The sequence below is a fragment of the Triticum aestivum genome, chromosome 1D (assembly GCF_018294505.1).
Source record: "Triticum aestivum cultivar Chinese Spring chromosome 1D, IWGSC CS RefSeq v2.1, whole genome shotgun sequence".
NCBI classification, from domain to species: Eukaryota; Viridiplantae; Streptophyta; class Magnoliopsida; order Poales; family Poaceae; genus Triticum; species Triticum aestivum.
The window spans coordinates 384,711,847-384,737,197 of record NC_057796.1 but is presented as its reverse complement, the minus strand read 5'-3'; positions in this window follow the sequence as shown (position 1 = coordinate 384,737,197).

The following is a 25,351-nucleotide window of genomic DNA, read 5'->3' as shown; positions in this document are numbered from 1 at the left end:
TACCATCTGAAGAAGACGAAGCTGATGATGAAGAACTTGCTAAAATCATCAAAGATAGGAAAGTCAGGGCCGCTAGAGCCAAGCGCACAAATGTGCCACTGCTTTTGGATCCAAAGTTGATCCTTGACTACATTGACCTCTGGCACAAGGACCCAAACACTCCTATGCCTGACTTCAAGCTGACTCCTGGTCAAAGTCATATGCTGACTGTCTTCATCCAAGAAGAAAAATGGAAATTTGAGAAGGCCAGACAGCTCAAGAAAGCACAGTACAGGAAGGAGAAATTCCTGAAGAACAACGTTGTTTCTACGACAACTGATGAACTTGTGAAGATCCAATCTGAAATCAAAGTCCTCAATGATGATTTCAATGCTTACTATGCTGAGTGGAAAGGAGCCAAGGTCAGGTTTGTCAAACTGACTAAGATGTTCACCACAAATGTTGCAGCCCCATCGCAACAAGAAATTCCTTATGCTGAAGCCTCTGCTCAGCCAACTGAAGAACATGCCAGCACCGCTGATGAAAATCAGGCTGCTGAAGAAAATGTAAGTTCCAGGGCTGATGACTGCATTCCAGCCGCTGATGAAATTGCCAGGGAGGGCACCCACTTGTGGTGCGCCTGAAGAAAATGAAGAGGTCAGGGCAACTGCATCAGTTGTGCCTGAAGAAAATCAACCACATTCCTCTGCTCCTCCTACGCCTACTCCAACTCCAATCCTTCCATCTGCATCAGATGTGAAGAAGACCAAGGCTACAGAGCATGCATCAGTGAAGAAAAGGAAAGCATCAGCTCCTTCAGATTCTTCAGCACCGAAGAAGATGAAGAAATTGACAAGCTCATTTGCTCATCCAATTGATGCTGTTCCAGTTTCCTCCATGCCATCAAAGGAAATCATCCCTTTTGATGAAGAATATGTGATCCCTAGCGGATCTGATGAAGAAAATCCTTCTGCTGCTTCGTCAGAGCAGATGGATGAAGAAATTGAAGTGGATAAAATCCCTTCAACCCCCACAGTTTCCTCGCCTATGCCTCAGTTTACTGCTGAAGAGGCTGGCGTTGAAGAAATTGAAGATGAAGATGTGGACATTGGCTGTACCACACCAGTGATGAATGATGACTTTTGGGAAAGTCGGCACCCCAATTCTCCACTCTTCACTCCACTATAGCAAATTCCTCAGTCCCCAGCCACTACAGTTCAAATGGGATCTGATGAAGCTCATGAAGACATTCCAGCCGCTAGTGCTGAAGAAAATGAAAATGAAGATTTGAAGAACCAGGCTGCCACTGAAGAGGAACCAGAAATTCCTCAGCCTGAAGAACCTGAGATTGCGATTCCTGAGGTCATCATGCAACTGACTGACACCCCTCTACCCAAGCCAAAGGATCCATTCTCAAGGAAGCAAAAAATCAAGGCTGATGATTTCTTTGGCGAGCACGTATTCTTCACTGATTACAACCCTTATGACTCTGCTCGCATAAAGAAAAGGCGTTTCTGGACTGCCAGCCAGGCAAATTTCTATTCCTCAGTGCTGTTCAACAAAGACAAAGTCTTCGATCATGAGCACATTCCTCACGTGGATATGGAATCTCTGCCATGCTTCGGGCCAGTCCTCAGTGTTCTCTACGACACTGGACTGTTAAATTTCTGCACTGACATATGTGATTGGAATGAAGAGCTAATTCTTCAATTTTATGCAACTCTGCACATCACCGGCAACTCTGAAGACGTGAATTCATGGGTGCTGGACTGGATGTCTGAAAACACTCACTACAAAGCACCAACTACTGAATTGCTTCGTGCTTTGCCTCTCAGTCCGCCCCTTGAAGGTGCTTGTTGCGTCTACAATGAACCTGAGCTTACCGATCACTATATGCAAGTGCTGATGAAGCCTTTGAAGCCAGGTCAGGCCCCAAGAACAAAATTCCTTGTGAAGGAATTGCTGTATGTGCCTCGGACTGTCAATCGCATTCTGACGAAGACATTAAGTCCTATCAAGGGCCACGACTCGAATGAAGAAGAAGTCATTGGCATCATGAAGAATCTGCTTTTCAATATCATTCATGGCGTTCCCGTCAACTTCCATGATTTCTTCATGAGGACTCTGGCCAACGTCGCAATGTCACCATTTGAGTTGAAGCCTTATGCACCATGGATTATGAGATTCATCAGAACAAGGTCTTCACTCAACTACAAAGCTGATACACTGAACCATTGCAGCTACTTGCCCCCGATTGAAGTCCTCAAACAGACATTTTCCTCAACTGATGAAAAGGGCAAGGCTACGGCTGTAATTGATGAAGGCATTCGTCCATTGGATGGTCAATTTCGCAAGGCTGCATCCCACTCCACCAATGATGACTCTGCCACCCATGACTCTGCCGCCAACGCAACCGAGCCAAATTCTCAAGGCACAGCTCCCAGGGTGATGACTGACCGTGAGCTTCTCCTCAGTCTTCACCAGAAGGTTGATGGCAATCATAAATGGGTCAAGCGTCAGTTTGGTTCAATTCTTCACAACATGACTGCTACCCACAATGGAGTGAAGAAAAACCATTACTACCTTCATGAAACCCTCAACCGCACCTGGGGTGTTTTGTCGCACATATATGGTGAAGAAGATCTGAAGAAAATGGGTCTCAAGGAAGATCTTGACTGGGCTGCACCTCCTCCGAAGAAGTACAAGAAGGTCAAGGTTCCTTCCTTGGTGGCCAGCTCCTATTCTTCATCACGTGACACTGATGAACATGAAGACTTGGACGACACTGCGGCAGGCCCTACTACAACAAACGACCCCAACAACGCTGACGCTCCTTCATCACCTTGATATTCTTCAGGGGCGTTAGTCCTCATTTTCGAACCTTTTGGTCATTTGATGACAAAGGGGGAGAAATTTGTGTTAGTCTTCAAGCGGGTCTATCTTATATGGGCGTTTTTTTAAGTTACAACTCTCGTTCTTCTGATGACTTTGTTGGATTGAGTTGTAAACTTAAACTCTATGGTGGCCTAATACTTTTGCTGTTTCTTCTGCATGCTTATTCCTCGTTAATGTTATTGCACGCATGCTGAATTACATCAGTCACCATATTTCATCATGCATTTCAAATTCTTCATATATTACATCAGTCACCATATTTCATCATGCATTTCAAACTCTTCATATATTATGTCAAATGCGTGTATGAATTACAAGATATAGGGGGAGATATCCATGATTCAACTCTTCAAGTGTGCATTGCTTCAAAAGCAAATTCCTCACTATGCACATCTTCAGGGAGAGTTCTTCTATATCTTGCAATCAAATTCCTCAATATCAGTATTTACACATCATATGTTTATCCCCGTTGAAAACTTAACCTATATTGTCATCAATCACCAAAAAGGGGGAGATTGTAAGTGCATCTAGTGCCCCTTAGTGATTTTGGTGTATTGAAGACTTATAGGTTAAGGGACTAATGTGTTTATGAGTGTACACAGGTCTATAAGTCTATGAGGAGTTTTATATTTACAGAGAAAGCCGACCCCTAAAAATGAAGTTCTTCGACTGAAGACTTTGGATTTCTGAAGACTTTCTGAAGACTTCAAAAGTGAAGAAATTGGTGTGACCTTGAAGACTTGGTATTCATTTGAGGAACATGAAGCGTGAAGACTTTTGTTTTTGTAGTTTCATTTTCTCTTTCTCGAGTCATAGGAAACACCGTACTGTTAAAGGGGGTCGAGGAAATACTAAGGAAAAATTTCCATGTGATGCTCAACTCAAAATCCTACACCTACCAATCCCTTCGAGTGAAGCCATTGGAAATCTCATACAGTTCAGTCATATTCTTCAGTGACAGAGACGAAGTTCTTCTGGTCTCTGAGGAATTTGTTCTGACTGAGTTAGGAATTCACCAGTGCGGATTGCCTACACAGTGAGGAACATGATAGCCCTGAGGAATTTGATACTCAAATTTCCGACCGTTGCTGTGCTATGCGCCAGCTGTCCCAAAATATCTACCCACCTAACGGTCATATCATTGAAGGGCATTTATGTCTTATCATGACAGGCTGCTCCCTAGGCTATAAATAGCCGCCCCCTACAACCACTAGTTGGTTGGCTGCTCCGAGAGAAAGTGACACTTGTCAATTGAGAGCATCCCATCCTCCGAGGACTTTGAGAGAAAATCATCAAGTGAGGAAAACCCAAACCCAAACACCTACAAACCCAAAGTGATTGAGCATCACTGAAGAGATTGATCCTGCGTGGATCTAACGCTTGTTACCTTTGAAGACTGTGCTTCTTCCAGACAGTTAGGCGTCATGGTCTAGGGCATCCAAGAGGAAATTGTGGATCGCCGAGTGACCGAGTTTGTGAAGGTTCGGAAGTCACCTGAAGACTTACCACGAGTGATTGGGCGAGGTCTGTGTGACCTTAGCTCAAGGAGAATACGGTGAGGACTAGGTGCCCTGGACTGTGTGTTCAGGACTGGGTGTCCGGGACTGTGTATCCTCAGGTTTAAATACCTAGCCGCTCCAACCAGATGTACAACTGAGACAGCAGTTGGAACTGGTCTACCAAATCATTGTCTTCACCGAGCTTACTGGTTCTATTTCCTCAACTCTTTCATTTCCTCATTGCTGTGTTGTGTGCTTGTTATATATGTGTTTGAAGACTTTGACTGAAGACTTTCTCAATTTCCTCAGTTCAATTTCTTCAGTCTGTTTGTCTTCATCCTGTGTTGATGCTTTCTGTACTCTGTGTTTGTCTTCATTTCATCATGATGACCATGCCTATGTTCTGCTATGCTTACTCTTGAGTACTTATTCGGCTGCAAGTAGTTCTTCACTAAGGAATTTCCTCACCCGCAAATTCCTCAGTGAAGAATTCATAAAAATCACCTATTCACCCCCCTTCTAGTCGATATAACGCACTTCCAACAACGTCCTCTGCTTAAACACAATTTGCCTATTAAAACTCTAGGAGGTCCTCGTCCACCTAAAGGTGATCCTGTCTTTGAATTAAAACAATTGCCAGACACTTTGAAATATGCTTTTGTTGATGAAAAGAAGATATATCCTGTTATTATTAGTGCTAACCTTTCAGAACATGAAGAAGAAAGATTATTGAAAGTTCTAAGGAAGCACCGAGCTGCTATTGGATATACTCTTGATGATTTAAAGGGCATTAGTCCCACTCTATGTCAGCACAAAATTAATATGGAACCTGATGCCAAACCCGTTGTTGATCACCAACGTCGGTTAAATCCGAAGATGAAAGAAGTGGTAAGAACGAAAATATTAAAACTTCTGGAAGCAAGTATAATCTATCCTATAGCTGATAGTAGATGGGTAAGTCCAGTTCATTGTGTTCCTAAGAAAGGAGGTATAACTGTTGTTCCTAATGATAAGAATGAACTTATTCCACAAAGAATTGTTACAAGCTATAGAATGGTAATTGATTTTAGAAAATTAAACAAAGAAACTAGAAAAGATCATTACCCTTTGCATTTTATTGATAATGGTTGAAAGATTATCTAAGCACACACACTTTTGCTTCCTTTATGGATATTTTGGCTTTTCGCAAATACATGTTTCTCAACCCGATCAAGAAAAGACCACTTTTACTTGTCCTTCTGGAACCTATGCTTATAGACGTATGCCTTTTGGTTTATGTAATGCACCTGCTACATTTCAAAGATGTATGACTGCTATATTCTCTGACTTTTGTGAAAAGATTGTTGAGGTTTTCATGGGTGACTTTTTTTGTTTATGGGAAGTCTTTTGATGATTGTTTAAGCAATCTTGATCGAGTTTTGCAGAGATGTGAACAAACAAATCTTGTCTTGAATTGGGAGAAGTGCCACTTTATGGTTAATGAAGGCATTGTCTTGGGTCATAAAATTTCTGAAAGAGGTATTGAAGTGGACAAAGCTAAGGTTGATGCAATTGAGAAAATGCCATGTCCTAAGGATATAAAAGGTATTCGTAGTTTCTTAGGTCATGCTGGTTTCTATAGGAGATTTATCAAAGACTTTTCTATAATTTTTAGGACTCTCACTAGTCTCTTGCAAAAGGATATTCCTTTTGTTTTTGATGATGATTGTTTAGAAGCCTTTGAAACACTCAAGAAAGCCTTAATTTCTGCACCTATTGTTCAACCACCTGACTGGAACTTGCCTTTTGAAATTATGTGTGATGCTAGTGATTATGTTGTTGGTGCTGTTCTAGGACAAAGAGTTGGTAAGAAACTTAATGTTATTCATTATGCTAGTAATACTCTAGATAGTGCTCAAAGAAATTATGCTACTACTGAAAAAGAATTCTTAGCAGTGGTGTTTGCTTGTGATAAATTTAGACCTTATATTGTTGATTCCAAAGTAACTGTTCACACAGACCATGCTGCTATTAAATATCTTATGGAAAAGAAAGATGCTAAACCTGGACTTATTCGATGGGTTCTCTTGTTACAAGAATTTGATTTACATATCATTGATAGAAAAAGGAGCTGAGAACCCAGTAGCAGATAATTCATCTAGGCTTGAAAATGTGCTTGATGACCCACTACCTATCGATGATAGTTTTCCTGATGAGCAGTTAGCTGCAATAAATGTTGCTCACGGTACTCCTTGGTATGCTAATTATGCTAATTACATTGTTGCTAAATATTTACCACCTAGCTTTACATACCAACAAAAGAAAAAGTTCTTCTATGATTTAATACATTACTTTTAGGATGACCCACATCTTTATAAAGAAGGAGTAGATGGTATTATAAGACGTTGTGTACCTGAGCATGAACAGGGACAAATCCTACGGAAATGTCACTCCGAAGCTTATGGAGGGCATCATGCTAGAGATAGAACTGCTCACAAGGTATTGCAATCTGGATTTTATTGGCCTACTCTCTTCAAGGATGCCCGTAAGTTCATATTATCTTGTGATGAATGTCAAAAGATAGGTAATATCGGTAAGCGTCAAGAAATGCCTATGAATTAATCACTTGCTGTTGAACCATTTGATGTTTGGGGATTTGGTTACATGGGACCTTTTCCTTCCTCTAATGGGTATAGACATATTTTGGGTGCTGTTGATTATGTTACTAAATGGGTAGAAGCTATTCCAACAAGTAGTGCTGATCACAACACCTCTATTAAAATGCTTAAGGAAGTTATTTTCCCAAGGTTTGGAGTCCCTAGATATTTAATGACTGATGGTGGTTCACACTTTATTCATGGCGCTTACCGTAAAATGCTTGCCAAGTATTATGTTAACCATAGAATTGCATCACCTTATCATCCTCAGTCTAGTGGTCAAATTGAACTTACCAATAGAGAAATAAAATTAATTTTGCAAAAGACTGTCAATAGGTCCAGGAAGAATTGGTCTAAGAAATTAGATGATGCACTTTGGGCTTATAGAACAGCATATAAAAATCCTATGGGTATGTCTCCTTATAAAATGGTTTATGGAAAAGCTTGTCATTTGCCTCTCGAGTTAGAACATAAAGCATATTGGGTAGTTAAAGAGCTCAACTATGATTTCAAACTTGCTGGTGAAAAGAGGTTATTTGATATTAGCTCACTAGATGAATGGAGAACCCAAGCTTATGAAAATGCAAAATTATTCAAAGAAAAAGTTAAAATATGGCATGACAAAAGAATCCAAAAGCATGAGTTTATTGTACAACTCTCATTTCATATTCTTTGCAGGAAAACTCCTCTCAAAATGGGAAGGGCCATATGTCATCGAGGAGGTTTATCGGTCTGGACCATCAAAATAAATAATTCCGAAGGTACTAACCCGAAGGTTGTCAATGGGCAACGAATAAAACATTATATCTCAGGTACGTCCATTAATATTGAAAGTATTATTATCCAAACTTTGACACTGGAAGAACACATACAAGAGTCCTTCCAGAACACTCCAGAATCGTGAAAATAAGGAGGTACGTGATACAGTAAGTAAACGGGCTTCGAAAAATCCGCAAAAATATTTTTTAGAAGTTTTGGAATATTTAAAAATTTAGGAAATAAAGAAACTTCTGGGAAGCGTACCCTAGTGAGCACAAGACACCAGGGCGCGCCAGGCAGCCTGGCGCGCCCAGGTGGGTTGTGCCCACCTGAGACACCTTCCGGACTCCGTTTTTCTTCAGTATGCTTGTCCTCCAAGATAAAAATCTATATATACTTCCCGAACCTGTTGATCACCTTATCACGGAGAAATCCTCTGTTCTCTTTTCTTGTTGTTTTCTGTGCAGTTTTGAAAAATATGTCCTCCCAAGACTCCGACGGAGAGAGCTATGTCTCACATCTCATTGCTGACCCAAAGACCTATGGGGACCTATCTCCTTATGGTCGAACTACGGATGATGAGGAGGATGCTCATTTGATGAGGATCGATGATTCAAGTTCGGAGGAGGAGGATGTTCCTCTACCTCAACCTGGGGATATGCACGTGGAGTACAAGAAGTCGAGTCTCCCTAAGAAAGTTAATCGGTCTAAAAATCAATCTATTCCTTCTCGTTTTCGGCAGAAAAGCAAAGGAGATTTATGTGACAAGATCTTGAAGCTGGAGTTGGAAGTCGATGATTTAAAGGAGGAAATTGCTCTCCTCAACTACAAAATGAAAAAGTTGAAGGCACAATTGTCATTACCAACATCATCCTCTTCACCACTGTCGGTTCTATATCCGGCGTATCTCATAGTAGGTGTCCTAAGCTAGGCGTCTTGGAGCGATGGTAACATGGACACGGGATTTTACCTAGGTTCGGGCCCTCTTGATGGAGGTAAAACCCTACGTCCTGCTTTTGATTGTATTCATATGGGGTGTAATACACAGTACATATGTCTACCACGAGACTTTAATAATGAATAATAGATTGTCCATTGACTAGCCTGGCCTTGGTTTATATATGCACCGTAGGTCTAGGGTTTAGAGGAGTCCTTGTCTTGTGCGCCAAGTCTTGTGGAATCCTCCTTGTATTCGGCACGGCTGCCCGAAGTGGCCCATTAGTGAATCATCATGGGGGTCCTCGGCCCGACCCACTGGTCGGGAGATGACATGGTGAGTACCCCCTAGTCTGGGACACCGTCAGTAGCCCCCTGAACCGGTCTTCAAGTTGGGGACACTCCTCGATTCTTCCGAACTATTCTTCATCTTCGGTCGTCGGTCTTGGAAACTGGTTCAACAAAGCTTCTCACCTTCGATCTTGAGGATCGTCGAAGTGCATCCGAAGAGTTTACACGTCAGGTATCCGAGGAGCCCCTTTAAGTTTCCGGCCTTTATCAATGCCTTGTTATTTTCATGCCACACCTCGGGTTTGAAGTTGTTCCCGGGCGGCAGTGTCCTCTTGTGTCCGAGCTCCAACGCCGGACTGCATTCGAGGTATCTTTTGCAGCCGAGCACCAACGCCAGACCGTTTCCGAGCTCCAACGTCGGACCGTATCCAAAGATTATTGTTACAGCCGAGCTCCAACGCCGAACTGCATCCGAAGAGTATTGTTACAGCCGAGCTCCAACGTCGAATTGCATCCGAGCTCCAGCGCCGGACTGTATCCGAGCTCCAACGCCGGACTATGTCCAAGCTCCAATGCCGGACTATATCCGCGGTGTCATAGATCACCTTGGTTCAAAAAAGTTGAAGGAGTTTATGCCGGAAATGCCCTCTATGGAGCCATCCATTGGCGCCCGAGCTTTATGCCGCACTGCTTCCGAGGTGGTGCACCACCACGACTGCGGGCCGATTTTTTGTCAATATTTTTGATTGGTGTAATTTATTCTCTACCGAGATATATAGCCAGTAGCCCTCAAGGTGTGTATCGGTCTAAAACCAGAGATGCACCTGAAGGATGACATAAGACCGCTGATCCCAGTAGCCCCTGAGACTCAGGTTTAGGGGTGGGCATAAAAACCGACGAACCGTAAACCGAACCGATGCCGAAACCGAATAAACCGACGAACCGTAAACCGAACCGATGCCAAACCGAACCGAACAGACTCAGGTTTCGGTTTTTTCTAGTGTCACAGCAAAATTCGGTTTTCATGTCTACTAACCGAACAAAATTCGGTAGGTTCGGTTTTATTCTCAGTTAACCGAACAAAAACCGAAGAAACGTGAATCAGCAAAAGAAACAATGCAAATACACGCGCATGAGCGCAACAATGTCTTCCGGGAGTCACGGGTCGATGCTCCCACGATCGCCCACCAACGCATCATGCGTAGCTCCCATGACATGGGCCTTCCTTTTCTTTTTTTGACCAAAAAAGTGCATGCAAGAGGACGCAAGGCCCAGCTCACGTGTGCTTCTTTGGTGGTCCGCGTGTGCGCGCATGCATACAGCCGGCTCGTCTATCAGGCTCTTTTAGTCCCACCTCGCTCCACTGGACGGATGATTCAAATTTGCTGCCTATATAAGAGGGTGCCACTACTACAATCTAAGCATGGATAGTTGAAGCATGGTTGTTCGGTATAAAACCAAAAACCACACTGAAACTTTGGTTAACCGGATTTTCGGTTAGCTATTTTTAGCTAGCATTTTTGGTTTCTATTTTTACTAACCAAAATTTCATAAACACCGAATGGTAGAAACCGAATTTTTGGTTTATACCGAACGCCCAGGCCTACTCAGGTTGATTCTCAAAATCGGCCTGAGGATCAACTCCCAGCTTGGCAGAATACTTCGGGATGCAAAAAAAAGCGGTGTGCAAAGTCCTCGAAACTCGGGTTGGGTGCGGCCGACCAACCTGAGGATCACAATCTCCTCGAAAACTATATTGCATTCAAATTTTCTGCATTGGAATGTCAATACAGTAGCCCTCGAGAATTGGGTTGGGCAAAATGGCAGACCCTAGGATCATACCTCCTCGGGAACAAGTTCAACTGTCATGTATATTTTGACAATACTGAGGTGGAGTTCAACAGGAAAGATGTCGAACTGTAGTTTTTAGAAAAGAGTTTCACGCCGAACACCTCAACCAAGAGAATGTTCCGCTTCGTCTAGATTGAATCAAGTTGTTTTGGTTCCAATATGAAATTGGTCTTAAAATTGTACTTTCGTTGTGCTTTGACATGACACATCTGATCTCTATACTTCAAGTGGGTCAGCCTTCGGCTTCAACCTCCCTATCCTGAAGGCGGAGTGTTTCTCAGGCCAGTTTAGCAAACTAAACGCGAGCGGCTTTAGAGAGAAACCAGGCTACCTTGCTATTGATCATACACCTGAGTCGAGAAAGGAGTGGTAGAAAAAGGCTGTCCAGCGACTAAGAAGAAAACATTTATTATAAAATGGCTCATACTAATTTAAGAGCCCCCAAGTGACTTGGGTAGAAGAATTTTATGTATAATGATTGTATGTATCGAAGTACTTATATCATATCTGTGTTCACCCGAACTTTAAACGCATGTTAACTGACCGTCGGCTTCTCCCTCTTCGGTCAAGGGCCGAAAAGTGTTATGTACTCCTCCTGTCAAGAATATCAACGGTGTTTCAGATAACCAGGTAATCAAGCCATAAGGCTGTAACAGACAAAGCGCGCTCAGGGAACTTATGCTATATTACTGACGAAGTGTAAGAAGCATCTTCGAAGAAAATAGTACCTCCACCGATACCTTTCTTTGGTTGCTCATTGTTACTATGAGATTTGTGCAATAGATTTTTTGTATTCATGAGTTCCGTTGTGTGCCGACCATGATTGAAAACAATAAGAGCGCTAGCTTTCGGCTTCACCCAGTCTGAGGTCCGAGCTCGGATGACCCGACCGTGACAATCACAGAGGTGCTCCCTTTACTCCCTAGCCGAACAATCGTAAACACATGAGCAAGGCAACCCAACTTGCGGAACACTTAAGTCAACATGGTGCATATTGTGGCGTAATACACAAACAAGGAAGGAAGCCATACAAGTATAATCATATGCAAGAGGAAAGGCTTCATAAAGGAAGCCCCCAAGTAAATGGGGTATTTGAATTTGTGTGTCACAAACAAGGTTTTGTAAAGAAAGTTTTCCACAAACGACTTTTTGTCAAAAAGGTATAACACTTGGTCAAATCGAACAAAATTTTAAACCAAATGTTTTTTAGCACGAAGGCGACTTAGCTGGTTAATGTGCACGGTGTGACGTGGGCCGAGCTTGTATCGGCTCAAGGTCTCAATCCCCAAGCCGGTCGTGCCGTACCCAAGCGAAAAGCTCGGCTTGATGAAGTGATAGCACGATAGTGCTGAAGCGCCGAGGCGAAGCCCCTGGTCCAGCCGAGGAGATAGGGTAGTTCGAGAGCGTGATAATGAAGCTCCCACGTCAGTCGACGTGTCGAAACAGGTCAGCATAGTGAACGTTAGTTTGATGAAGCAACGACGTGATGATGGCGACACAGGGGTATCACACCATGGTGATGGTGGAATTTGGTTGATGAAGGCGAGAGGACAACTCCGTACGCCGAGGTGACTGCGTGACGCAGCAAAGAAATTAATTATCTGCACACATATGATAGTGCAAGGCAGAGGTAATAATAATAAAGTAAAAAAATTGTTGCATAATTGATATTTTAAGCAAAGCGAATAATAATAGAAATATGGCCCGTGCGCCGAACACCCGCCGAGGTATAGCTCTTCCGGTGATACCGAAGTCCTCGTGGCAACCGAACATGTCGGTATGGCGATTCGACCAATAAGGTGAGCACGCGACCCAATTTATGCCGATTGGGATGAGGACGTCGGTTTGCCGAACTGACCGCGTGACGCAGTCGAAGTCGTTTACTTACACACAAGAAATATTGCAGTCCAAAAATAATAATATAAATAAAAAAATCCTCGCATAATTAATTTATGCAAGATAATTTTTTTAAAGAGATGTGGCCTGGCGTCGAAGCCAATGTCGATGCAGGGCGTCGGCGTGATGCAGTGAAGGCGTGACGAATCCTGAATTTGCAGGGCGATCCGAGCTCTAGATGCGGCGTTGGCCGAACTGTGGACGGAAACTGGCTAATTTTTGTAGCGGTCCGAAGAGACACATGCGGGTGTTTAGGATTTGCATCTAGTAATAGTTTTCCAGCGATCGGAATTTGCCCGCGTGCACCGTGGAGGCGACGGTATGGCGCGGCCGCTGTTTAATGACAGCATATCGGATCATCAAGCGATGTCGACCGTAGCAATTTACGTACAAAAAATAAAGTACACCAGCAAAACAGATATATTGTAGATAAATAATCTGTACAAAATAATTAACTGGAATAATGGCACCTGATGATTCACGAGGCAGTCCACAGATGATGTAGCAATCAACATCAGATCCCAATCAAATATGGCGCAGGAGGGCTAGCATCTCACGCAAGTATTAGCAAGTACTAGTATAATGCTATTACTTCTCTTGCAAGGGTCAAATCAATTCAGTACATAAAATAGTACATGCAAGACAGACCATGAGTTAAAAAGCGTAGACTGCCTCATCCTTAATTAAGTAAATATTAAGCAAAGAGAGAAAGGGGGGAGATGCTGAATCTCCCTGTGGTTTGTCGCATAGATGACCCATGCTAGCCTGGTGTACTGCTCCACATGATAAGTAATTGTGCGTGCGTGATCTCCACGAATGGAGCATCGCTGGTCAGATCACCTCCACAACACGGGGTATGGGTGTGCTGCCAGTAGCAATAGACCTCGGGTCTGGCGCATTGCCAGGCAGCGGACAAGGCCGCCGCTAAAAAAAACTTGGTCTCGTTCAGATCATCTGCGTCGATCACCTAGCAGGACCTGTGTGACCGCGTGACGCAATCCAAGTTGACTACCTGGAATAATTCTGCATGTAGCGGACCGAAGAGAAATTTTTTCAAGATCCCAGGTGACCTAGTACTAAACCAGACCGTCCTCCAGGAGAAGTTGCGATGGCAGTCGAAGAATAAAAAAAAATTCAAGCATTAGATTTGGCCTTCACATGAATTAGAAAAGCAAAGCTAAGGCACACTGTGCATTGATTAAATCTCAAAGATCGCGTTGCACTTATACTAATAATACCAATTAACAAATAACTTCCCTGGCGCTTGACGTGGAGTAGATTCTCTTTTCACGGGAACCATACTAGCAGCAGGGAATCAGCCAAGGGATTTGGGCGGCGGAGGAAAAAAGTGACAGCCGGTCATCTTGGATTTGACTACTAGTTGTACTAGTATTCGGCTGGTGCTCTCGTACACTTCGCGGCCAGCCGGCCACAACACGTCCATGATTGGACAATCAGGAACGGTGGCGCCTATCTCTCGTGCACACGGTCGCCTAAGCTTTTGATCTGCGAAGGATTAGTGTAGACCAACAACAGGATCGAAATAAATTATTCATTGTCGAGCGATCTAATCAGAAGAATATCACCTTGTTCATGCTGCCGTCGAAATTTCTGTCCATCATGATCAGTGAGGTTAGAATTGATGTAGATGAGAAACCCATTGAACCGCAGTCAACACCCAGCAGGCTCTTAATGAAAGCACCAATGTCGGTTCTATATCCGACGTATCTCATAGTAGGGGTCCTAAGCTAGGCGTCTTGGAGCGATGGTAACATGGACACGGGATTTTACCCAGGTTCGGGCCCTCTTGATGGAGGTAAAACCCTACGTCCTGCTTTTGATTGTATTCATATGGGGTGTAATACAGAGTACATATGTCTACCACGAGACTATAGTAATGAATAATAGATTGTCCATTGACTAGCCTGGCCTCGGTTTATATGTGCACCGTAGGCCTAGGGTTTAGAGGAGTCCTTGTCTTGTGCGCCAAGTCTTGTGGAATCCTCCTTGTATTCGGCACGGGCTGCCCGAAGTGGCCCATTAGTGAATCATCATGGGGGTCCTCGGCCCGACCCACTGGTCGGGAGATGACATGGTGAGTACCCCCTAGTCCGGGACACCGTCAACCACTAAAGGAGAACTGAGTATCAGGTATGGGCACTCCCCTTGGCTTCCGCCAAGCTTGGGGGAGGTGCCCCGGTATCGTATCATCCCACTATCTTTTTGCTTTTACTTATTTTTGTTCGATCTTTTTGCTTTAGGTGAATAAAAGTTTAGTTCGACCATTTCTTCTTTGAGAGTTTTCTTAGTGATCTATCCTTGTAATCGTGTGCAAGTTATATAATAAAGTTTAGTTTGAGCTTTTGCTTTCTTTACTTTCATGTTGCAATTAAATAAAAGAAATAAGAAAGAAAAAGAGAAAGGAAATAAATAAAAGGAAAGAAATAATGAAGGGATCATATACTAATCCTATGGTAGGTGATGGTACCACATAAGGAAAAGTATAAGTAGAAAATTTTACTAGAGATTGACAAACATAGCATTAGTCAATGATGCAACTAATGAAAGAATTAATAAGGGAAGAGAAGATTCACATATAAATATACTATCCTAGAAATATTTTGTGATTGTGAGCCCTCATCAAAATATTATATGCCAAAATTGTTGACGCTGGACAAGGAAGACAACTTAATGATTTATGTTTTTTTATATTCACATAGAAGTCATATTGTCATAAATCCTTCAACATGTGGTGCTTGCCCCCTATCTTTGCTAGCCAAAAATTCCGCACCATGTAGAGATACTACTTGTGCATCAAAAAACCCTTAAACCCAAATATTATTTTCAAGTGTCCATCATACCTACCTAGGGATTGAGCAAGATCCCTCAAGTAAGTTGTCATCGGTGCAAAAAGGCAATAAAAATTGCTTCTAAATGTGTGAGATCGTTTAGTGTAAGAGAAAATTGAGCGTTGCACGAACTTGTGATGATGAAGAATAAAAGCGACAGACTGCATAATAAAGGTCGCTATCACAAGGGGCAATGCAACATGACATTCTTTTGCACTAAGGGGGTGAGCATACAAACAAATAAGCGCATGGCAACCTCTGCTTCCCTCTGCGAAGGGCCTATCTTTTACTTTTATGTACTTACTTTTATGCAAAGAGTCAAAGTTTTACTTCTATTCCTTTTTATTTTTCTCCTTTGGTAAGCATCATGTGGCGAGGAAAGATCTAGGCACATATGTCCAGTTGAATATAGATAGCATGAGTTATTATTGTTGAAATCACCCTTGAGGTGAGTGCGTTGGGAGGCGAAACTATAAGCCCCTATCTTTCTATGTGTCCGGTTGAAACGTTTTGCTCATGTGTACGCGGTGAGTGTTAGCAATCATAGAATACTATATGATGGTTGAGTATGTGGACTTGCCTAAAGGCTCCGATACACATGACCCTTCCTGAAAAGATGATGAATGGTAGTTGCAAAGTTGACTGAGAACATAGTTTGTTGGTTTTTAATAGAGTTTTTGCTTTATACTTCGATTGTGTGATGAACTGTTACTTATTCATGAGAAGTATATGATAAAAGTTCTATGATAAAAGTCTTATGTTTAATTTTATTGTTGTTATAATAACCAACATGATGCTTCTATGTCTGTATTTTGTTTTTATCGACACCTCTCTCTCAAAGCATGTGGACATGTTTTTCGATTTCGGTTTTCGCTTGAGGACAAGCGAGGTCTAAGCTTGGGGGAGTTGATATGTCCATTTTGCATCATGTTTTCTTACTTTTATTTATGATGTTTTAATCCATACTAATGCTTTTTGGAGTAATTCTGATGCCTTTTCCCTCATAATTTGCAAGGTATACACCAAGAGGGAGAATTCCGGCAGCTGGAAATCTGGACCTGGAAAAGCTACGTCAGGCTACCTATTCTGCACAACTCCAAACAAGCTGAAACTTCATGGAGATTTTTTATGGAATATTTGAGGAATATTGGAGCAAATAACTACTTGAGGGGGCCCACCAGGTGGGCACAACCTACCTGGGCGCGCCCTGGTGGGTTGTGCTCACCCAGGCCAACCTCCGGTGCCCATCTTCTGGTATATAGGTCATTTTGACCTAGAAAAAAAAAATAAGGAGAGGACTTTCGGGACGGAGCGTCGCCGCCTCGAGGCGGAACTTGGGTAGTACTTTTGCCCTCCGGCAGAGCAATTCCACCGGGGGAACTTCCCTCCTGGAGGGGGAAATCGTCATCATCACCAACAACTCTCCCATCTTGGGGAGGGCAATCTCCATCAACATCTTCAACAGCACCATCTCATCTCAAACCCTAGTTCATCTCTTGTGTTCAATCTTGTTACCGGAACTATAGATTGGTGCTTGTGGGTGACTAGTAGTGTTGATTACATCTTGTAGTTGATTACTATATGGTTTATTTGGTGGAAGATTATATGTTCAGATCCAATATGCTATTTAATACTCCTCTCATCATCAGCATGATTATTATTTGTGAGTAGTTACTTTTGTTCTTGAGGTCACGGGAGAAATCATGTTGCAAGTAATCATGTGAACTTGATATGTGTTCGACATTTTGATAGTATGTATGTTGTGATTCCCTTAGTGGTGTCATGTGAACGTCGACTACATGACACTTCACCATATTTGGGCCTAAGGGAATGCATTGTGGAATAGCAATTAGATGATGGGTTGCGAGAGTGACAGAAGCTTAAACCCCAGTTTATGCGCTATTCCGTAAGGGACCGATTGGATCCAAAAGTTTAATGCTACGGTTAGAATTTATTCTTAATACTTTTCTCGTAGTTGCGGATGCTTGCGGGAGGGTTAATCATAAGTAGGAGGTTTGTTCAAGTAAGAACAGCACCTAAGCACCGGTCCACCCACATATCAAATTATCAAAGTACCGAACACAAATTGAACCAACATGATGAAAGTGACTAGATGAAATTCCCGTGTACCGTCAAGAACGCTTTCCTTATCATAAGAGACCATTTTGGCCTGTCCTTTGCCTCAAAAGGATTGGGTTACCTTGCTGCACTTTTGTTACTACTATCGTTACTTGCTCGTTACAAATTATCTTGCTATCAAACTACTCCGCTACTTACAATTTCAGCACTTGCAGACATGACCTTACTGAAAACTACTTTTCATTTCCTTCTGCTCCTCGTTGGGTTTGACACTCTTACTTATCGAAAAGAGCTACAATTGATCCCCTATACTTGTGGGTCATCACTAACCTTTCAGAACATGAAGAGAAAAGATTACTAAAAACTCTAAGAAACACTGTGCCGCTATTGGATATACTCTTGATGATCTTAAGGGCATTAGTCCCACTTTATGTCAGCACAAGATTAATATGAAGCCTGATGCTAAACAGGTTGTTGATCATCCACGACGATTAAATCCCAAGATGAAGGAGGTGGTAAGAACTGAAATATTAATACTTCTGGAAGGAGGTATAATCTATCCCATAGCTGATAGTAGATGGGCAAGTCTTGTTCATTGTGTCCCTAAGAGAGGAGGCATTACCGTAGTTCCTAATGATAAAAATGAGCTTATTCCACAAAGAATCGTAACTGGTTATAGGATGGTAATTGATTGTATAAAATTAAACAAAGCTACTAGATAAGATCATTACCCCTTGCCTTTTATTGATCAGATGTTAGAAAGACTATCTAAGCACACCCACTTTTGCTTTGTTGATGGATATTCTGGTTTCTCTCAAATACCTGTATCACAACCTGACCAAGAGAAAACCACCTTCGCTTGCCCTTTTGGAACTTATGCTTATAGATGTATGCCTTTTGGTTTATGCAAGGTGATAACCCACAAGTATAGGGGATCAATTGTAGCCTTTCTCGATAAGTAAGAGTGTCAAACCCAACGAGGAGCTAAAGGTAGAATTTATATTCCCTTCAAGTTCTATCGACCACAGATACAACTCTATGCGCACTTAATGTTCGCTTTACCTAGAACAAGTATGAAACTAGAAGTACTTTGTTGGTGTAGTGCGATATGTTTGCAAGATAATAAAGAACACATAAATAAAAGCTAGGGTCTGTTTAGATAAAGAAATAATTAATTTAGTTTTAGTAGAGAGCTTTTTGTCACAAGAAAGTTATTTGTCCCTAGGAAATCGATAACTAGACCGGTAATCATTATTGCAATTTTATATGAGGGAGAGGCATGAGCTAACATACTTTCTCTACTTGGATCATATGCACTTATGATTGGAACTCTAGCAAGCATCCACAACTACCAAAGATCATTAAGGTAAAACCCAACCATAGCATTAAGTATTAAGTCCTCTTTACTCCCATACGCAACAACCCACTTACTCGGGTCTGTGCTTCTGTCACTCACGCCACCCACCATAAGCGAATCATGAACATATTGCAACACCCTACAACAGGGATCCCTCATTCTTGCGCGACACGGAGAGCACCATAGGACAACACTAATAATAAAACATACAAATCAAACCAATCATGTCATCAAACAACCCATAGGACAAAACTGATCTACTCAAACATCATAGGATAGCCACATATCATTGGATAATAATATATAGCATTGAGCACCATGTTTAAGTAGAGATTACAATGGGTAAAAGAGAGATTACACCGCTGCATAGAGGGGGAGAGAGTTGGTCATGACGGTGACGAAGTTGCTGGTGTAGATCGCCATCACGATCCTTGCCCCGGCGGCACTCCGGCATCACCGGGAGAGAGGGGGAGAGAGCCCCCCTCCTTCTTCTTCCTTGACCTCCCCCTAGATGGGAGGAGGGTATCCCCTTTGGTCCATGGCCTCCATGGCAGCAGAGGGGCGGGAGCCCCTCCGAGATTGGATCTATCTCTCTGTTTCTCTTCTGTTTCGAGACCCTGTTTTCTGGCCTTTCACCATTTCTTAAATTCCCGGAGATCCGTAACTCCGATTGGGATGAAATTTCAACACGATTTTTATCCATATATAATCTTCATTGCAGCCGAAGGACACCTCCAACCGACCTATGGGGTGGCCAAAAGCTTGGTAGGCGCACCCTGGGTAGGGGGCACCCCTTTAGCTTGTGGGCCCATCGGGCATCGTCTCGCGTTGATTCCGCTTCCCAAAAATCACATATATTCCAAAAAAGCTCTCCGTAAATTTTTATCGCGTTTGGACTTCGTTTGATATGGATATTCTGCGAAACAAAAAACATGCAACAAACAGGAATTGGCACTGGGCACTGGATCAATATGTTAGTCCCAAAAATAATATAAAATGTCGCCAAAAGTATATGGAAGTTATAGAATATTGGCGTGAAACAATCAAAAATTATAGATATGACGGAGGCGTATCACAATGTACCTGCAATTTTCAAAGATGTATGACTGCTATATTCTCTGACTTTTGTGAAAAGACTTTTGAGGTTTTCATGGATGATTTCTTTGTTTATGGGACTTCTTTTGATGATTTCTTAAGCCACCTTGACCAAGTTTTGTAGAGATGTGAACAAACTAATCTTGTCTTGAATTGGGATAAGTGCCACTTTATGGTAAATGAAGGTATTGTCTTGGGGCATAAAATTTCTGAACGAGGTATTGAGGTAGATAAAGCTAAAGTCAATGCAGTTGAGAAAATGCTATGTTCTAAAGATATTAAAGGTATAAGAAGTTTCCTTGGTCATTGATGACCCACAACTATAGGGGATCAATCGTAGTCCTTTCGATAAGTAAGAGTGTCGAATCTAACAAGGAGCAGAAGGAAATGACAAGCGGTTTTCAGTAAGGTATTTTCTTCAAGCACTGAAATTGTCGATAATAGATAGTTTGATAGCAAGATAATTTGTAACAACAAGTAGCAATAGTAACTAAGGTGAAGCAAGGTAGTCCAATCATTTTTGTTGCAAAGGACAAGCCGGAACAATCTCTTATAATAAGTAAAACGTTCTCAAGGACACGTGGAATTTCATCTAGTCACTTTCATCATGTTTGCTTGATTCACGTTCGCTACTTTGATAATTTGATATGTGGGTGGACCGGTGCTTGGGTTTTGTTCTTACTTGAACAAACCTCCCACTTATGATTAACCCCTGTCGCAAGCATCCGCAACTATGAAAGAAGAATTAAGATAAAATATAACCATAGCATTAACCATATGGATCCAAATCAGCCCCTTACGGAATAGCGCATAAACTAGGGTTTAAGCTTCTATCACTCTTGCAACCCATCATCTAATAACTAGTCCACAATTCATTCCCTTAGGCCCAAAGATGGTGAATGTAACAGCCTGGATTTCTGCCCTTTTCTTTTTCCTTTGATTTTCTTGGATTTCTGATTTGATTTGCTTTTCCGTGGCTATGTGGTTCTGAAACATGGGAAGATCATGTCTTCCTAGGTTTTATAGTGGCTTGTCACCCTCATCATCATCCCAAGATCATGTTATTTTCATCCTTGACCTAATCCCAATATTCTTTTGTTGGGAATATTCCTTTTCTGATAAAGGAATAACCCTTAAAACCCTAGGTTGTGAAGCAACCTATATTTATGTCACTCCCAAAATTCCCAAATAATTCCCATAAATTGTTTGGGTCATATCTTCCTCAAATATGGCAAAACATTTCATTGCCATGTTCAAAAATAGTCCTCCAATAATCATTTTCCTATTTTGCCCTAAATGGCACTTTGCAAAGGAAGTGCTATTTATATTTGCTTAACTGACCCCAAACTTCTTGGACACCTTTTCCTGTCCATATCATTGCCCTGTGACAAATTTCATACTCATTTGACTAGTAAATATTTTTCAGCAATTTTCCAAATTTTCTGTCCAGGAAGGAACTTTGTGAAGGAGCTATATTCTAGGAATATTCAAATGAGTTGAAATTTTTTAAGGTCCTTTATATGATCAAATAATGACTCTCCACCAAATTTGAGCTCATGTAACTCATCTATGTGAGCCCATCTCCAAATCTTAGTTTCTGGTCAGATGTTCAGTTTGTGAAGCAACTATATTTTATATTGCTTCATTTAAGCTGAAAACTTTCCAGAGAATTCTTCCATCCAGGTAAACTCCCTCCACCAAAATTTGGCTCAATCCATTACACCATTTGCCCTGTGCAAATTTTCCAAGTTTCTGGTCAGAATAAAGCATTGTGAAGCAAGTGCTAGTTTGGTTCATACAAATGGCCTAAAAGTTTTTGAGCATCTTCATATCTTCAAATCATTGGGCCATGCCCAATTTCATCTCAACTTGCATCTTCATGTGAGTGCATCATCCAAATCTCTAATTCTGGCCATTATAGTGGTTTCTACAGCAACCACTAGCTAAACTCCTCTTCTTGAGCTGAAACTTTGCCATCTTAATCACATTAGTGTGTGATCATCACCAGAAAAATTATTTACCATGTTACCAAGCTAGTGTAACCACAGCAAGTTACAAACATCTTCCTGTTGATTTACTTTGGAGTTAAGTGCAAATCTCTTCTTTGCCCCTGGACCGATTTATTTCCTTATCTTGACTAAGGGCACGACGGACTATCTACTAGACATGGTCGGCCGGGCCAAAACCCGGAGTTTGCTCCAGTGCGTGTGGTGATGACGCTGATGTCATGCCTAATTGTGTGCTCTGGCTTGTTCTAGCCCCTGTGCTCGTCTCCTCCCTCCTCGTCTCGACGTCCAACCATGTCTTGGAGCTTCCCCATGATCGACTGCATCTCACTGCGTCGCTGCCTCGTCGTAGTTCGCCTTAAATGCGTTGCAAACACCATGCCCGTGCCATGCCCAGCCTCTGTCCACCATTAGAGCACTGCACAAGCTCGCTAGCGTTGCTCTAGAGCCCTCCCCTCGGCTACATAAGCGTGCCCCGTGCAATCCCGCAACTCACTCACTCCTCCCCCGCCTCTTTTGCCCACCAGAGCAGCTCTCCCTCGCCGTTTCTTCCTCGGATCACCGTGACCTCGCTGGAGTTGGTCTCGGTTCCGACCACCACATCGCTCCTCTCCTCCTCCCGAGCTGTCCACCAGAGCCTCCTCATCCCCGGGGTTTGCCCCACCACCTCGCCCCTCGCCGGAGTCCACCCTGGACGCGTGCCCCACGCACGGCCGTCGCCTCCGTCTCTCGGCCGTCTCTTCGTCCGGTTGACCCGAGCATCCTCGCTCCGCTCCACCACCTCCACCATCCTCCCCTCATCCCCGCGAGCCTCCCAGACCTCTCAGCCCTAGCCGGAGTGCCCTGCTCCGACGAGCACCTCCACCACCGGCCGCCCCTGCCTCCTCTCGGGTCCTCCTCTGCCCCGCGTCCTCCACTCCTCCCCGACGGCCGCCGTTCCTCTGAACTGGTGCGGTGCAGCCATGCAGTCCCGCCGGTGCCCTTGGCCGGGCCGGGGATCGCCGGAGCTGGCCGGCCCCTTGGCCGTTTCCCTCCTCCGCTTCCGTTCTGTTCCGCTCGGGAACGAACAGGAGCGAGGGGAGGAGGAAGACGACGCCTTGCCAGCTGGCCAGGCGGGTCCCCCCTCATCAACGGACCCCACCCGAAAGTGAGCCACCACCTTATCCACTCGCATAAGTGGAAACGTTTTCTTGAAATACGTTTTCTCAGCTACTGAAACGTATTTCTTTTCTTCTCTGGGAAGAATACGTTTTCTCTTCTGGAAAACGTATTCTCTTCTACTGCGACCAAGAATATGCTTTCTCTGCTCAGAAAGGGTATTTTCCAATATTCGCCTCTGCCTTATCCACTCAGGGACCCGTTGGTGATGAAAATATTCACAGATTGGTCCCTGATCTTCTACACCTCATAACTCTGCAACCGTAAATCCGATCGAGGTGAAACCAGCGCTCACTTCTTCATCTCGTCGAGCTCTATCTTTTGGTAACATTTTCAGTAGGTGGTATTGTAGTGAAAATGACCATTTTGCCCTTGCTTCAAATCAGCCCCCTCCGAGCAAGAACCGTCCGGCGTTTCGTTCCGCGGCTTCACCGCACTTCTTCCCGGAGTCTCCGTCAACCCCAGGCAAGCCACAACAACCACTTGCATGATAGTCATGCAGTAGCCATGGTTTTCAACTTGAATATTTAATAAATGTTTGCTTGTTTTGATACGGTTATCGTTGTTTCGGTGATGCTTATACATCTGTGCTATGCTCTTCTGCATCTTGTTATCTTGCACTTATTACTAGCATTATTGTTATATGTCATGATTGATAGTAGTAGCAGTGTGTTCTGTCGGATGCATATTTATGAGCTGTTATCTAGTGCCATTGCTATGCATGTTACTTTGTATCCTGCTGGTTATATGCTTACTTGGTAGTATTCTGGATGAGTTCTTGCATGTTATTTATTTATGATGCTAGTGGTCATGATATGCTCATGTGTAATGTTATGCCCGTCAGCTTACCATGCTCATTTGGTTAATGTTTCATTATGGTTATGCTCGATGAATATGTTGCACCTCCACGCTTATGTTGATTCATGTTCATGCATTGTAGTTGCATCATGTTATTTTAATATGACTCAGCTTATTGCATTCAAGTTTAATCGGACTTAACTGAACTTGAACAACAGTTGGCTGAGTCATGGTGCCACCATATCAAGCTGACCAGTGCAACCACACTTGCCTTTATGGGAGGGTCCTAACTGGGTCTATTGTCGTGCCTCTCGCCGGTGCCTCCAACGAGGGAAGGTTATGGGCGCGCGCTATCCTGATCAGGTAGGCGGACATAAGCCTTGTGTGCTCGTAGTTGTTGTTAGGCGACTTTTTGTCCCCGTTTGGGACCGTTTATGTTTTTGCCACGACGGTGGCCGTTGGTGCCTTTGGTAGGCACGGGGCCACCCAGGACTGAACCCTGAGGGGGTGTTGGTCGAAGTGGCCGGGAGAGTGTCATGTCAGTAGGACCGTTTTGTAGGAACGCCGTTGGTCCACCCGAATGGGAGTGCGAGGCCATGGGTTCCGTGGTGTGGGTACAGTGTGCTAACCTCTGCAGAGTGTGTATTAAATCTATCGATTGCCGTGCCCACGGATAAGGGCCCAGTTCGTGTCGGTCAAACTATGGGTCAACAGTAATAATAGTAATAATGTGCTTAATAAAAACCCCGGTTCGATGATGAGATAAGTTGGTTCTGTGATCCGTGAATGATCACTGTGTGGTTACGAGGTAACCCGTTGAGCCCAGAGTGGTTCCGTTTGTGATCCGTGAATGATCACCATGGTATCGGGGATACCGAGTTGTTGGATATTCGTGATGTTGTGCGAGAGTCATGGGTAAAGATCAAGCTCCTTGTGGTCATTTAATGATTACTATGGTATTGTTTATACCAAGCTTGATTTGATCCTGAGATGATCGTGTAATGTCCGAGGTTGGTAAGTGATGCATATGATGGTTACGAGGTAACCCCAGCAGAGTAAGTTGGTGCATGATAATGTCATCATGTTGCATGATAGTGTCATCATGTTTATATGTTCATGCCATGCTCATATTGTTCTAGCGGTATCATGTTCATGTTGTTCATGCCATGTTATCCTGATGATCTCATGATAATTCCCGCTTAACCTGTAATTGCCATGCTGTTGTTTGTCTTGAATGCTTCTGGTTATTGTGAGCTTGCAAGTACAT